Below are 15,035 nucleotides of genomic sequence, written 5' to 3'. Positions count from 1 at the left end.
ATTTTACTAAAACAGTGGCTTTCTTGGGGTTTTCTTCATGGGTTTGGACACCAACTTCATTCTTTAAGCTTCTACTTGGTCTTGTATTCACACATTCACTAAACATTACAAATTGGTAGAGCCAGGGCAGGTTCTGCCAAGGCTATCCTTCATGGGTTTGTGTAGGGCTCCTCCTTGCCTTCTTGCTTCCTACATTCTAAGTAGTTTTTGTTCTCTCCCAGAGGTAATAAATACTACAACAGTGATATGGAAGGACATAGTACAGCTGTGTAAAATCTTACCGTAACGGTTGATGTCCTTCTTTTCACTGTTGCAGTATTCACTCCCTCCTTCATCCCCATGTTCTTTTTCTTCTTTTCCATGAGTGATATTTGCTTTCTGGCCAAGAGGTTCTTCCCCTTCTCTTCCTTCCTTTTTCTGGATGTACATGTTCTCCTTTCCAATGGGGGTTGTAGTTCTCCTGAGGCACTTCATTTCTGGGATGGGAGTTTTGCACAAGATGTCTCTTAAGTAAACCAGTGGCCTCTCCATGGGAATCTTAATTTTGTGTTCTGAGAAGATAACACTTGCTCCATTTGAACCAGCTAACCTGGCTGTCTTGGGATTCTTAACATGGAAAACAGTTTTACTAATTGCTGTGATCTGTGCAGGAAGTCTCTGTCTGTTCCAAGCTTTTATGGTCAGTCAGCCCTATCTCATTTTTTTTCCATATGGACAGGGTTTCTTTGAGAATTAATCCTTCTTTTATGTCTAAAGTGGTATTCAAGTTTACTTTAAGCCAAAGTATCCATCTCCCCATTTTCTTTGTAAAAATGAGAGAGAAATGATACTCCATATCTTGGATGTCCACAGACAACTCTGGTGCTGCCTTGACAGATGTACTTATTTCACATCTTTGGATCAATTGTTCTTTTCTTGTGAAAGTAATGTTGCCTAAGGCTATAACTTTTTGTTATACTCACCTTTACAAAACAATTCCAGGCAGGGTCAAAACCCACTCTACTAGGGCCTTGGCTTCATTTGTGACTTTTTGAAAAGGATTGGATTCTAGAAGTATTCTAGAAGCTGCTATTTGGTCCTCTGTGCTTACTTTTACAAAGCACTATAAACTTGATTTCTTCTCCATATTCTGTAATTTTTGTTTTCTTATTTTCTTAAATGGAATAAAATATTTTGAAAAAAAAAAAGTATTTCTTCTCTAGGTCCAGGTCAGACTTTGCATGGGTCATTCTCCAATGGCTTATGTAATCTTCTCCTTCCACCTCCCAAATTAAGTAAGCTAGAATAATCTACCCATAATAACTAAGGCTACTGCAGCAGTGACAAATATGACTAACGTGGTACTGTTGTGTAAGTAAACTTAACTATAACAGTAGCTGTTTGAATGATCACTGCTGCAGTAGCTGCTCCCTCACTTCATCCTCCTTGTTTTTTGGTGTGTTTCTTAAGCTAGGGTATGAGCACTTTTTTGGCTGTTCCTAGTATTGCCTTTTCAGGGCTCAGCCTCTCTCTTTCTCTGTTGGCAGGAAAGCTCTGAAGGGCTTGGTGTCCAAGCTTATCTTTTAGTCAGCTCAGCTTGAGCTGCCTGACAGTTTGGGTGTATGGAAGGTGCTCTTGAAGCTTTGGAAGCTGGCCGGTTGTTATATCCTTGACAGTATATAGCCCATATCACTAAGGCTACTACAGCAGTGATCTTTTGGACAGCTACTGTTATAGTAAGTTTACTTACTCAACTGTACTGTCTCCCTTATGGGAGAACCCAGCTCACAAGGATCTGGCTCTGAGCTTTCTCCATTGCACACCTCCAGCTGGGATGGGGCAAGATGAAGAGCCATTATAATGCAAGTTACATTGGGGTTTCACTTGTCAGCCTTACCTCCTGTCTTTCTGGCTATGTTATCCAGCAGTGAAGCCATGAGCAAAACATTCCAACTTGTTGATGTGTCTCTCTTTGTCCACCTCCATGCTGAAGCAACAACTTTGTCATCATGTCTCCAGTATCACCAGTGGGGTTGTTGAAGCAGCCATGCCCCTAACATGCCCGTGACCTTTTCCCAGAAGTGAGTAGTCAGTGCCTCTTCATTTTTCTTCCATCCCTGCCAGCTCCAGCAGATGCCAGTGATGATAACTGAACTAGGTTAGCCTGGGTTGTAGTCAGGGTTTTATCCCTTTATGCTAGCAAAGTAGACTTTAGTTAAGTGTTTTAATTAGTTTAATATTATCTCGCCTGTTTATGAAAGTTTCTACATAATTTTCCTAGTAATGTTGTTTTCTGATTATCAGATTTTGTTTTTGATTTTACTTCATATTTGCTTAGTTTATATTTTCACTTAAGGTTTTATGAAGTTCTTTTGTAGGGTTTTGTTTTATGTGGTGAGGGTGTTTCTTGTGGGAGAGGGTTGTGCATGTGTATCTTTCATGTGTTTGTAGTGTGTGAAGTTTCATTTCCTTCTTGTTCTGTAGGAAATTTATATATGTTTTATCTACAGTGATTAATGATGCATGTAGAGAGGTGATGAAGTGCACAAAGTGGATGAATAATACCTACAACCTGTGCCCGGTACATTTATCACAGAATTTACAAGTGTGCATTGTTTGGATAAATCTAAATTGTTAAACTATAAATGTTTTCATGAAACCAGATTGCTTCTTTCACTTGAGCGCACGGACATTTCTTTTTCAATAAAAATGTAGTTCTGTCTTAAAAAGAAAAGTCTTATGTGTAATTTTAGAACATTGTACTGTAAATATATTGCCAATTTGCTGCAGAATGCATTGCCCAGGGGTGCCCATAATATTAAATATATTTAGTCCATTTATTGAAAACTAATCTAATTGGATGGCAGCAGTTGTTGGGCAAAATGTAATGTTATAAACTATAACTCAAAAAGTCGAACAGCAGACCTACTAAGAATCCCCAAACCTTCTAGTAGCACAAATAAAATTCCTGGGAAATGTGAGGAAATAGGTGTTCTGAATGTGTGATTCTGATTTTTAATACTCTGGAAGTCATTTCTTGTTAAGAATGCATAGTAACTTCCCAATTGGTTGAGAGCATAATTGGAAATGGTTCATTGGCTGAACGATAACAATGTAAAATGTTATGTATGTGTTTTTCATGCATTCAGCTGAGATTTGTTCTGTTTATTTTCCTGGTCTGTAGTTTCTTCCACGTATGAAGTAGTCCCTGTAGCCCACTTACGGTATTTGTTTTTCACTCTTTGTTCCCATTATTACGCCATCTCTGTTCTTCTCAGTACATCTCCAGTACTGAACGCACATGCTTATCTGGTCTTGCCAAAGTCCTATGCAGTGGCATTTAAACAGAACAGATGCTACCCTGGATTTCGTGCTCAGAGCAGTAAAACCTAGAATATTTATCAATTTTCATCATCCTTACACACTGAGCGCTGTGATGCAATATTGGTGGAATCAGTGTACCACAGTTTTATTGTTACGTCTCCATTGAAACTGCCAGTTTAGGTCACTTTTCCTCCCGCCTTTTTGCCTATATTGGGGATTTATGATGATTACTTTTCTTTCTTTTGTTGTCTGTGTTCCATTCTTGCATGTATTGCCATTTCATGTTTATACTTACTGTTTATCTTTTTCTGATTGATTTCTCATTTTTGGAATTCATCTTACTCTGCAGTAGTATTTTAGAAGAACAAAACAGAATGTCTCTGCTCCTTTTTCCCTTCTCAAGAATAGTTTAGATAATGCTTGCTAATGAAATACATACAAAAGCAGCTCTAATCCTTGTCGCCTACATAGACACCAACAGTCCGACACATCAGTATTGTCCAGTATCCCTTCAGATTGGCATGCATTCCTAAATGAAGGATTTCTGGTATTGTTTGAAGCACATTAGCCTCACATATGCCATGCATTTGCAGTGCAACAGAGAAAATGATCACATTGCTATGTGTTTGAGACCCGACGAAGTCCTCTTGCAGTGCTGTGATTTTTCTGTCTGGATGAGATATCCAGCTTCACTCCTGTAGCAAAGGATTTTGTTCCTGTTGCTCACAAGCTTGAAACAAGACCAGTATTATTTATGTCTGTCCACATCTTTACCTAATTCTATTTTCAGCCATCAAATTCCAGGTGCTTGGTGATTTCATAGAGAAACTGGATTGTATTTAGCATATGAAATAAACAAAGGCACAGATGGATTAAAAACACTGCTATTCCACATAATCTCTGCTCAATGCTGTTCTTTCTGTACAGTCTGTGATGCAGCTGTGTAGTTCATGGAGTCCCTCGGCGGATGAGAAAGATGTCCTGACTGAAATCACTGTTTCCATATTCCAAACAGATTGTTTTTCACTGCTGACATTTGTCCAGAATACCAAAGCCTAAACCTTCTCAGAAGCATATATCCGACATATGACCTCAGCTCACAGCGTAGGGGTATATAAGCAGATGTATGGCCTAATTCCTTAAACTGTCTTGCTGCCAGCCTGAACGCGGGTTTCAAACCCATTTATCTAATCTTCTTGTGGTCATTTGTACTGTACGAATTCTTGGATTCAGATAAGTGCCCATTTTTGGAACCTTCCTTCTTGTTTAAACTGTTTTGCTGTGACCTTTTTTAGATGTCCGGTAGTAGGGGGTAAGTGTGAGTACGGTAGGCAGATACCCTACAAAGACATCCACACCCAATGTCTTTTTTCTTGTTGCATTTTCCAGATCTTTGTTCACAAGACATTAAGCTCCCATTTGCCTTTGTTGAACACATTTTTAGAGCCCCAAGACTGAAGCATTTGGCCCAGTCTAAGATGGTGGATCCCTCCACACTTGACATATCTTCTGCTCCTAAGAAAAAAAACTCAGAAGGCCTAGGCCTGAGACCCAGTCTGCCCAGTCTGATTCCAGACATATCTGCAGCAGTTAAAGAACCAGAGGTACATCTGACTCTGCCTCATACAGCCTATATCATGACCTTGTTGGAGGCCAATATTAATCAGAGGACCGCATGTCTGAAGAGACTTTCACTTGCTGTTGAGGAGAGAGAACTTCAGATCATTATTTCAGAGGGACCTGAAGGCATCGCACAACTTTTAATATGGGAAGAGATTTCTGAAGAACTGACTGAAGTATTACATCGGGGGTCGGAACATCTCTGCTTGATTCAGGCAGACATCACCCCAAAGAAAAAACAACAAAAGACTAGAACATGTTTCCTGTCCTCCCCCTTCTGGGCAGAAGGAGTGGATGGACTTTTCTCAGGGCCTCGTCAAGACCATTATGGCTCTTAAACATGCTTCCTCTTCAGCTCTTCCATCTGTTTATGCAAAAATTAAAAGCTTACTCCAGATAAACCAGGAAAAGGAAGCCAACAAACTACTGAAACACAAAAATTAAGTCAGCAGCACCAAGACCCACCACAGAAAGTTTCAGGAATAAAAAAAAATATAAAACAAAACAATTTATTGAAGCGCTTTTCGTTGCTTGTAATGTAGCAACTTCTTCAGAAAAGATACACAGTTTCAAACAGTAGTTTATAAGTAATTAAAACATATCATGTGATGATCACACCTCTCAGTGAGTCAAATTCTTAAAGAGACATTTGCTAAAAAAACATGTATTCATGAAACCTGAATACAAGAGCTGCAAGTTTGTCAGTTTAAAAGTGTCATTAAAACTGTTGTAAATAATTATACAGGAGGCATAAAACTGTTAGACTCAAACAATAACACGGTTAGACTAAACTTCAAAGTTACAGAATAATCAACCGGGTATACTTCTCAAAAATATTATAGAGCTAGAGTGATAGGATTAAGTTCCAGCAAAGTACCAGTCACCGTCTCAAACTTCTTAGTTTTAGAAGACAGGCAATGTTACAAGCATTATTTAAACCTGGTACAGTGAATGCATTCAAACGGATCTGCCATTCCAACTCGTGTTCCTCTAAAAGTAAATTCAGTGGGCCACCTCTCAAATTGGCTTGAACTTAATCTATAGCTTTGAAAGTAAATTTGTGGCCCTCATTATTTGCTATATGTCTTGCTAGTGGGTTGTCAATTTTATTAACTGAAATGGCGTAGGTGTGTTCGTAAACCCTGTCTCGCAGTCTACATTCAGTCTTCCCCACGTAGAATGCGGGACAGCAGACACATCTTGCTATGTAAACAACCAATCTAGAATTACAGTTGAGTTTAAAGTCTTTGAGTTTTTGTCTTCTAAAACTAAGAAGTTTGAGACGATGACTGGTACTTTGCTGGAACTTAATCCTATCACGCTAGCTCTATAATATTTTTGAGAAGTATACCCAGTTGATTATTCTGTAACTTTGAAGTTTAGTCTAACCGTGTTATTGTTTGAGTCTAACAGTTTTATGCCTTCTGTATAATTATTTACAACAGTTTTAATGACACTTTTAAACTGACAAACTTGCAGCTCTTGTATTCAGGTTTCATGAATACATTTTTTTTAGCAAATGTCTCTTTAAGAATTTGACTCACTGAGAGGTGTGGTCATCACATGATATGTTTTAATTACTTATAAACTACTGTTTGAAACTGTGTATCTTTTCTGAAAAAGTTGCTACATTACAAGCAACGAAAAGCGCTTCAATAAATTGTTTTGTTTTATATTTTTTTTTATTCCTGAAACTTTCTGTGGTGGGTCTTGGTGCTGCTGACTTAATTTTTGTGTTTCAAAATTAAAAGCTTATCTATTGCAACATAACTGCCTCTGTGTAATATGCTAATTCTCCTAACACCAGTTCCTGTCTAATTAAAACCCTTAATGTTTTTTCCAACCTCTCCAGGTCTCTGTCTACTAATCTGTTTTCCACTTCTATCCACCTTTTTTCATCTCTACTACTGTCAGATATGCAAGCATTTTTGACGTCTTCTCTCTTTCATTGAATCTACATTTCTCTTTTTAACTTTTCTGTCTCTCACTCTAACTTCATCCATACTCCTGTAATAGAAGAATTTATGCATTGTAGTGCATCTTACTTGACTTTCCTGTACATTTCAATAAATCTGTTATTCATTTTCTTGATGTTATCGTTTATAGGAATGCTAATAATATTCATGTTAGAATTCTGTTATATGAAAAAAGTAAAAACAGAATGATGATGCATCTTGGACATTATGTTTAGTAGTATTAAGTCTCAATTAATTAGGTTTCTTGACCAGTGACTTCTGGGGATGCATTTCCTTAAGATTATGGTCAAATGGAGAAGTTCTTGTACTGCAACATCTTAGGATTAATGTAAGCAAAAGCAGTGTGGTTAATTCACAAAGGAGATGTGTAAAACACTTATTTTCAATCTGATACATTTGCTTTTTTAAACAGTGGGACTTCTTCATTAGTAGGTATTGAAAGTGTCCCCACTTACATAGACCAGTCATTAGTATAGCTTGAACATTTCTCCATTGATATTGCTTGTGCTGACAGGGACACTAAAAGTAGCATCTCTAACAGTAGTAGTAATAATTCTGGTTTCTAGAGTACATGCAGACTGAATGCTCCAGTCCTTTTTACTGCTGATTTTGTTGTAGTTAGAGAGGGCATCCTAAAATATATAGGAGATACGTAAGTGCAGCTGAGAATATCAGAAGTTTAGATGAGAAACCGCAATTTCTGTTTGTACTTTTTGACCATTTAAAACAAAAAATGATGTAATGAACTTTCTGACAATTTTAAAACAAAAAAAATTGTTGTAAAATAGTGTTTACAGAAGTAGATATAATCCATGTAATGTCTCTCCTTCAAGTCTCATTTTATGTACCTAACGTTGACATTAGTATCATGTTTCTCTGTATTTGTAATATGTCTGCAATAAACAAGTGTGCTTGAATATTGTACCACTGTAATTGTCTTTATTTATTTGTAAATTTTATCTATTTCTCTTGTGCTTGCTGTCTGATTGCATTTCGAGCTGGGCCTGAAAATGGTCATTGCCTTACCCAAGTAAGCAAACATAATTAAAGTAAAATAAAGCAGTGTAGTGCATTTAAATATCTGAGGTGCAGTGATCACTTTACCTAGCCATTCAAAAGGAGCACATAATAGCATAGTGATTATGTTGACAGTAGTGGACCTAATGTTCTTTATGTAGTGGAATGCTTTACCTGCAGTGCATTTTATATAGGTCAAGATAATGTTTTAGTGTATATGATCTGACATTGGGAGTTTCACCTCTGTCGCCTCTAATACTAAAGCCAGCAGGGTTTAACCAAGCACTTATAACTTTCCCGGGCTCCTCCCCATTTACCCGTAGTGCCTGACACCTAAGGACCCCTTTTCCAGATCGTTTTAGCCATGGTTGAAGTCAGTCACTTTTTCAAAACAGGGCCAAAATACTTCTTCCTCTTCTTTGATGGAAAGAGTTGTCAGGTTTTTTTTTTGTAATTCTCATAGTTATGTCATTGTTGGTGAGCTAATACATGTAATCATTTTCAGAGTCTTCTATTATAGTCTCATTGAAATTTGCAGTAGTGAAAGAGCTGGCAAAATAGTAAAAATTATACTTAAAAAAGAAAAGTACACCGCCTATTGCCCTGCCCCATTTATACACTTTAGGCAACATCTTTCACATGGAAAATAATTCCTGGATTCTTCAGTCATGTTATAATATATTAAATGTCAAGTGCTGTGCAACTGTATTGCTACCTTTCTTTTAGTATTAGTGAAACAGAGTTTAACATGCATTGTCCAAGTCTACTACTGCCTCAATACATTTTGTATGTATAATTTACTTTTTGTATAGGAACATACAGCTTGATGTTGAAAATGGGTTACATGTTGATATGATTTTTATCACTTTTTGTCAACATCTTTGATAGTGTCCAAAACAATCAATTATTAAACTACTCAGCTTAGGGTTTTCAAATTAATGGGTGAACTGGATCACTCAGTTGTCCCAGTAATTGTGAGTGGATCAGTGAATACAGTGGCCTTCAGTCTACTTGGTTTAGATTTAACTGTTAGATCTGATGTCATTTTCATTCATTCCACAATGGATGGGTCTCTGATCTGACCTTGGATCTGGCTCAGCTGCTTTCACTGGATTCACGGATCCAGCACTCATGCTGTTCCCTCCCCATAATGCCTTATCAACCTAACATACCTCAGAGCTCCTTTTCCACCATATCTCTCAGATGCAGAACTCTTGAGCTTTTGGATGAATTCTCACTATTATACAGTTGTAAAGTTTAATTCTTTTAACCTTATTTATATTTCTGTCACTCTCTCCTTTAATTCTGAATAGTTTTTTCGAGAGCTGTCCATCAGGCCTCCTTTTCCTACCTTATTATTGTTTGGGTACTCAATGAAGTACCATTGTTGGTACCTTTGATTCTTTCCCCATAATCTTTTATTTCCTGTCCTGTACAGGGTATTTCTTCGTACCATTGTTATCGTATTATTATAAGTAGTAGTATGGTATTATTATTATTATTATGATATTATTGTTATGGTATGATATGCCCTATAGTGTAAAAAAATATATTTTGCTGTAACTCAGTTTAAACCTCTTTCTATTTCTTGTATTTGTTTAGCATGGCAGAAAAACAACTGGTTTTAAAAAAATGCACTTCCTGTGGGCATAAGATTACTAAATCTGATACCCACAAGGAATGTGTGTACTGTTTGGGCGGTACCCATTTAGAAAAAGATAGCTCCATTTGTTCAGGTTTCAGTTCCAGTCTGGTAGTGACCAGAAAAATAAGTTAGTGCTGAAAGGCTTTCTTTGCTCTTCCTCTTCTTCTTCTTCTTTAGCTACTTGGGGGTCATCCCCCCTTCCAAGATGTCTGAAAAGGGGAAGCCTGAATCAGCCCCAAAGAATAAAAAAACCTAAGAAGAGGTCCCAGGACTGTTCTACCACATCAGCTCCATTCTCCAAGCGTTTTGTGAAAATCTCAAAAAAGTCCTATCCGACAACTTCAGATCCTACTTCATCGAAGCCTAGGTCGCCTTGGATCCGGTCACCAAGATTTTCACTTGAGCCAATCTCTCCTCGGTTCCATCCACCTTTTCTCCAAGAAATTCCAAGGAGATATTCCCAGTCACCATCTACCAGCTCCTTTCTTAGGTATTCCAAGAGCTTATCTGAAGCAGAGGTTGAAGGATGATGAGGAAGTTTCTCAGAGCTTCTATCTAGATTGGGATAATTCTGGCTGTCTCCCCCATTCGACCTATGAACCTGCCCTCCACTAACCCTATGATTATATCTCTTTCTCTGATCCACCCTGTGGTATCGGTGCCCTCAGATCTGAGATCCTCCTTGAGGGTGTCCTCATCGGATCCGAAGACAGGTCATTCTTCAATTCCAATGATGTTCCTGAGTCATCCAGCTCTAAAGATTTTGCAGCAGGAGGACTCTTGCAGCCAAAGTGTTGGCACCAGCTCTGAGGGGTTACGCTTGACTCCGATGTTATTGAAGCTCTCCTTGCTCCTGGGTGCTTCGGTTCTGGGCAGCTCAGGTCCCACTCTCTCCTGATGGGGATCTGGGGGAGTTCAGGGCTCATTGGCTTAGTAGTCTTTAGCTTCATTGCTGCCTGCCTCTGTTTTTCCAAGATCCCCTGCCTTTGAAGTAGTGGAGAGGGCTTTCTCTCATCCTAAAGAAAGGACATCTTTACCCCCTCGGTTCTTGTTGCTGTTCCACCATCGGGTTTGAGTTTTGAGCCTCTTACCTCTATTCCACCAGGACAGCTTGCCTGAACGAGCCTCCATTCAGTGCCTAGGGTCTCCCCTGTCACTTCTGATACCTCACCAGACAATCCCACTGATGAGGTCCCTAGGAAGAGGATGTTTAAAATGGAGACATTTAGATTCCCCTTGGGAATCTCTCACTGAGGACACTGATTTGATGAAGGGGAAGATTCCCCCAGATCTCTATCTGAGGATGTCTCCTTTGAAGAGATTCTGGAACTTTTAAAGCAAAAAGACAGATGGTCTTCTGACCTCCCTTCCCAGGAGGAGTCTGTGTTCCTGCAGGCCATTGGGTCTGGCCTAGTTACATCTTACATAACCATTCCAGCTGTGAAATCTTGCTTCATGCCTCACATGGAAGGAACCAGATACAGTGGAGTCAGTTCCCAACCGACCAGCTAGCTTTTTAGCCTCCTCCCCAAAGGACAGAGCACACTGGAGCAAAGTGGGTCCCTGTAGATGCCATGTTTGTAGCAGCAGCCACCAAGAGAGAGCTCACAGAACAGAACACATCTGTCCATCCCCCTAAAAGGGAGTCTAGGACTTTGGACAGATTTGGAAAGTATGCTATGCCTCAGCTACCTTTGCCCTGTGGTTGTTAAATTATTTGGCAGACTTTGCCAGGTTGCAAAGAAATTTGACGAAGGAGCTTTCCAAATCTCTTTCCAGGACCACGTATGTGGAGGACCAGAATAAGTTTTTTTCACAACTGGTCACCCTTCAGTCTATATCTAATGCGTCCATGTGGTCAATTTCTCTCACAGCAGAGGGTATCAGATTTGGACATAGCTGTCAGGAGACATGCCTAGATGTGCTTATAATAGTAATGTGATTTTAAGGAGCCCTTCAGGTCTTCGTTCAACAGTGCTCCTTTTGATGGATTTTCTCTGTTTGGCCCAAAGATGAAGGAAATTCTCTCCAGAATTGAATAAGATAAAAAGACCTTGTCTGCTGTTGGGATGCATTTCTCTACTCCTCAGAGACCACTTTCACAAAATCAATGAAGCAGTAGGAAAATGTGGTTTTGTAAGTCCCAAGGTCCTTTCCAAGAATCACGAGGAGATGGTTCTCCAGAGGCATGGGAGGAACTCAAGTGGAAGACACCATCATCGCGGCAGAGGTGGTCTGAAAAAACAGGATTTCAGGGATTCCTTCTTGGACAAACCCTGTTAATACTCCTGAAAGTTTGCCTGGCTGCCTTTCTCTGGAGGCAGTCAGGGGGGTGCTTGTCTCTGCACCTAAAAGCCTGGATGTCCATTACAACCGATACTTGGATGCAGAGATTCATATCCAGAGGTTATGTCATGCCATTTTCCCAAATTCCCACCATAAAAATGTGTAAGATCCCCAGTGTTCCATTCAATTAGAGGGAGGCAGCAGCTCTGGAAATTAGAAAGCAGCTAGAGAAAAAGAGTCATCCAATATGTGCCGCTAGACCAGATTGGATATGGAATTTAATTCAGGATTATTTTAGTGCCAAAAGACAGGGGACTTGAGACCATTCTGGATCTCAGCAAATTAAATCAGTACATAAAATATTCAAAGTTCTGGATGGTCACGGTTCAGTCCATTTTGCTCCTGTTGTAAAAGAACGATTGGATGTGCTCAGTAGATCTTCAGGATGCATACTATCACATCAAAATGAATAGGAGCTCCAGAAGATATCTGCAGTTCTGGTTGAGAGACCGTCATTATCAGTTTAGAGCACTACCCTTTGGTCTCACCACAGCCCCCAGGGTGTTGACCGAATTCATGGAGGTGGTAGCAGCTCACCTAAGACAACTAGGATTCCAGGTGTTTCCATATTCTAGATGACTGGCTCTTAACTGCTTCAACCAGGCACCTCCTTTTACAAGCAAGAGACTACCTGTTCCAGTTAAGTCACCATCTGGGCACCTCAGTCAATTACAGTAAGTCACAGGTCTCTCTCTCTCACAGACCCCAGAGTTCATTAGGTGCTCATCTAGACACACTCAATCTGATAGTGTCTCTCCCTCCAACAAGACTACAAACTCTGAGATCCCAGGTAAAAGAAGTGATTGCACCTTCCTCTCCTCCTGCACGATTAGTCGTGCAAACCTTAAGGTTCATGGCAATAACTCTAGTTTCATTGGCCAGATATCATGTGCATGTTCTACAGTGGACCCTGTCACTTCAGTGATCTGTTCTTCAACAGGCCTTATACACTCCAGTCAGGATTACACAAGTTTGCAAGGAACACCTTCTTTGGTGGATCCATTCAAATGAAATTTCTTAGGACCGTCCTTTTGTTTTGCCTCTGCCAGTAGCCACAGTGATGATGTATGCCTCCCATCTAGTGTGGGAGGGTTATTTCTTGGGAAGAACAGTCCAAGGTACGTGGTCCCCTCAAGAGGCCATCCTTGTAACATTGCAGGCCTTTCAAGATACCATCCTTCTAACATTGCAGGCCTTTCAAGATACTCCTCCCTCCAGGGCACTTGCAAACCTGACAGAAAGTATGTCTGGTACATTAACAAATGGAGGGAACCAGATTATATCCTTTTTGTCACAAGGCAATAAGAGTTTGGCAGTGGGTGATCTCTTCTGGCCATTTTCTCATTGCAGTGGATATACCCCAGTTTTCTTGCAGACAAGCTATATAGGTCCATTCTGATGCCTTATGAGAGTGGTCTCTCAATGTCAAAGTGGCAGAAAGAATTTTCCATCGATTGGGTCAGCCACATTGCAGTCTCTTTGCTTCCCCCTCAACAACAAGTGCAGCAAGTTCTACACCCTGATCCCCACTCTGGGGGAGTCATCAAGAGATGCTTTAGTTCAAAATTGGTCCCCCAGACCCCTCTGTGCTTAAACCCCCATCAACTCTACTCCCCAAGTTTGTACAGAAAGCCAAGCAGTTGAAGAGCACAGTATCCTCATTGCACCCTTCCGACCTCATCAAATCTGGTTTACCATTCTGTGGCCTCATCTTCTGTATCTGCCCTGAATACTGGACCCCACTCAAGACCTCCTGTTTCATCCAGTGGTGGTAGCTCATCTGGACATAATAGGACTCAAGTTAACCACATGATTTCTCCAGTTCCATTGATTGCTAGACAGCCCAGCCTTCTCTCCCTGATCCAACATGTCCTCTTGTCCTCTTAAAAGGCCTCTACTAGGTAGGTTTACAGACTTAAATGGAAGAGATTTTCTGTTTAGGCCCGTTTTCTGCTCCAGTCTCCACAGTCCTAGATTTTGTAGCATCCCGCTACAAAGAGGGGGTTAGCTTTTCTGCTTTCAAAGTCCAGTTGGCCACCATTTCTAATTTTCGTTCTGGAGAATCATGCTTCTTTGGCTTTTTCTAAGTTGTGCAAAACCTTTCTGAAAGGCACTTTCTTACTTAGGGCCCCAGTCAAGGACCCTACACCTCCTTGGGACTTATCTGTCTTACTTCAAAGTTTAACCCGAAGTCTATTTGAACCTTCTGCCAAATCAGACCTAAATGTTTTGTACTGGAAGACCTTTTTCCTAGTTTCCATTACATCAGCTAGACAAGTATCTGATCCCCAGGTCCTTTCGCCCGAGCCTCCTTGCTTTATCTTTCAAAAAGTTTGGTGTCTGTACATACTAACCCATCCTTTTTACCTAATATGGATTCTGAGTCTAACATTATTAAGATCATTAGCCTTCCCGTTTTCTTCCCAGACGTTTCCAATAAAGATGAGTATATACTGCATCTTTTGGAAACATATAGGCAACTTCATTTTTATCTTCATTGAACCGAAGATTTCAGAAAATCTGACCAATTGTTTGTATCCATTTTCTCATAACAGATTATGGCAGTTTCCAAAAGTAACATTAGCCAAAGGGTTGAATGATTGCATATCCTTTGTCTATAAACAGAGAGTGTTGTCTTTGCCTAAGCTGCCAAGAGCACATTCAGCAAGTTCTATGGCAACCACTTCAGCTGCCTCTTGGTCAAATGCTCATACCTGTATTGCTTATTACAAATTGGATTTGATTTTTAGGAACAGAGCTGCCTTTGGTTACGCAGTACTCCAAAATGTCCTTCCATGAGGACCACCCAAGGTTCATCTAGCTGAGGACTGTATCCCATCAGTTGAAGAACAAATGAAAATGACATCAGATACAAAAGTTATGTATTCACCATAGAGATGGATCTGTGCTGTCCATTTTCATTCTTCCTCAACTTCCCACCCTCGTAACCCTGTTCCCTTTCTTCCTGGAGGACACCTAAGGGATTTTTCTTGGGAATCCATCATTCATCTTTGAGCTCAAATTTTATCAATGCTATTTCTTCTCAATTGATTTTGTATAGAATAAACTATTGATGTCATGCTGTCAGTCTTCGTTAATTCCTCAGAACTGGTTTGGCTGTTATACAG

At 39.9% G+C, this 15,035-nt stretch overlaps 1 protein-coding gene across 1 annotated transcript in view; it reads left to right on the top strand.

The window, feature by feature from the left end:
* The window catches only part of POGLUT3 (protein O-glucosyltransferase 3), a 573,319-nt gene that overhangs the window by 318,506 nt on the left and 239,778 nt on the right, over positions 1–15,035 (top strand). The gene's annotated exons all lie outside the window — the stretch shown is intronic.

The sequence above is a fragment of the Protopterus annectens genome, chromosome 5.part0 (genome assembly GCF_019279795.1).
Source record: "Protopterus annectens isolate FY-2018-M chromosome 5.part0, PAN1.0, whole genome shotgun sequence".
Lineage (NCBI taxonomy): Eukaryota > Metazoa > Chordata > Ceratodontiformes > Protopteridae > Protopterus > Protopterus annectens.
This window is presented reverse-complemented; position numbering and strand designations above follow the sequence as displayed.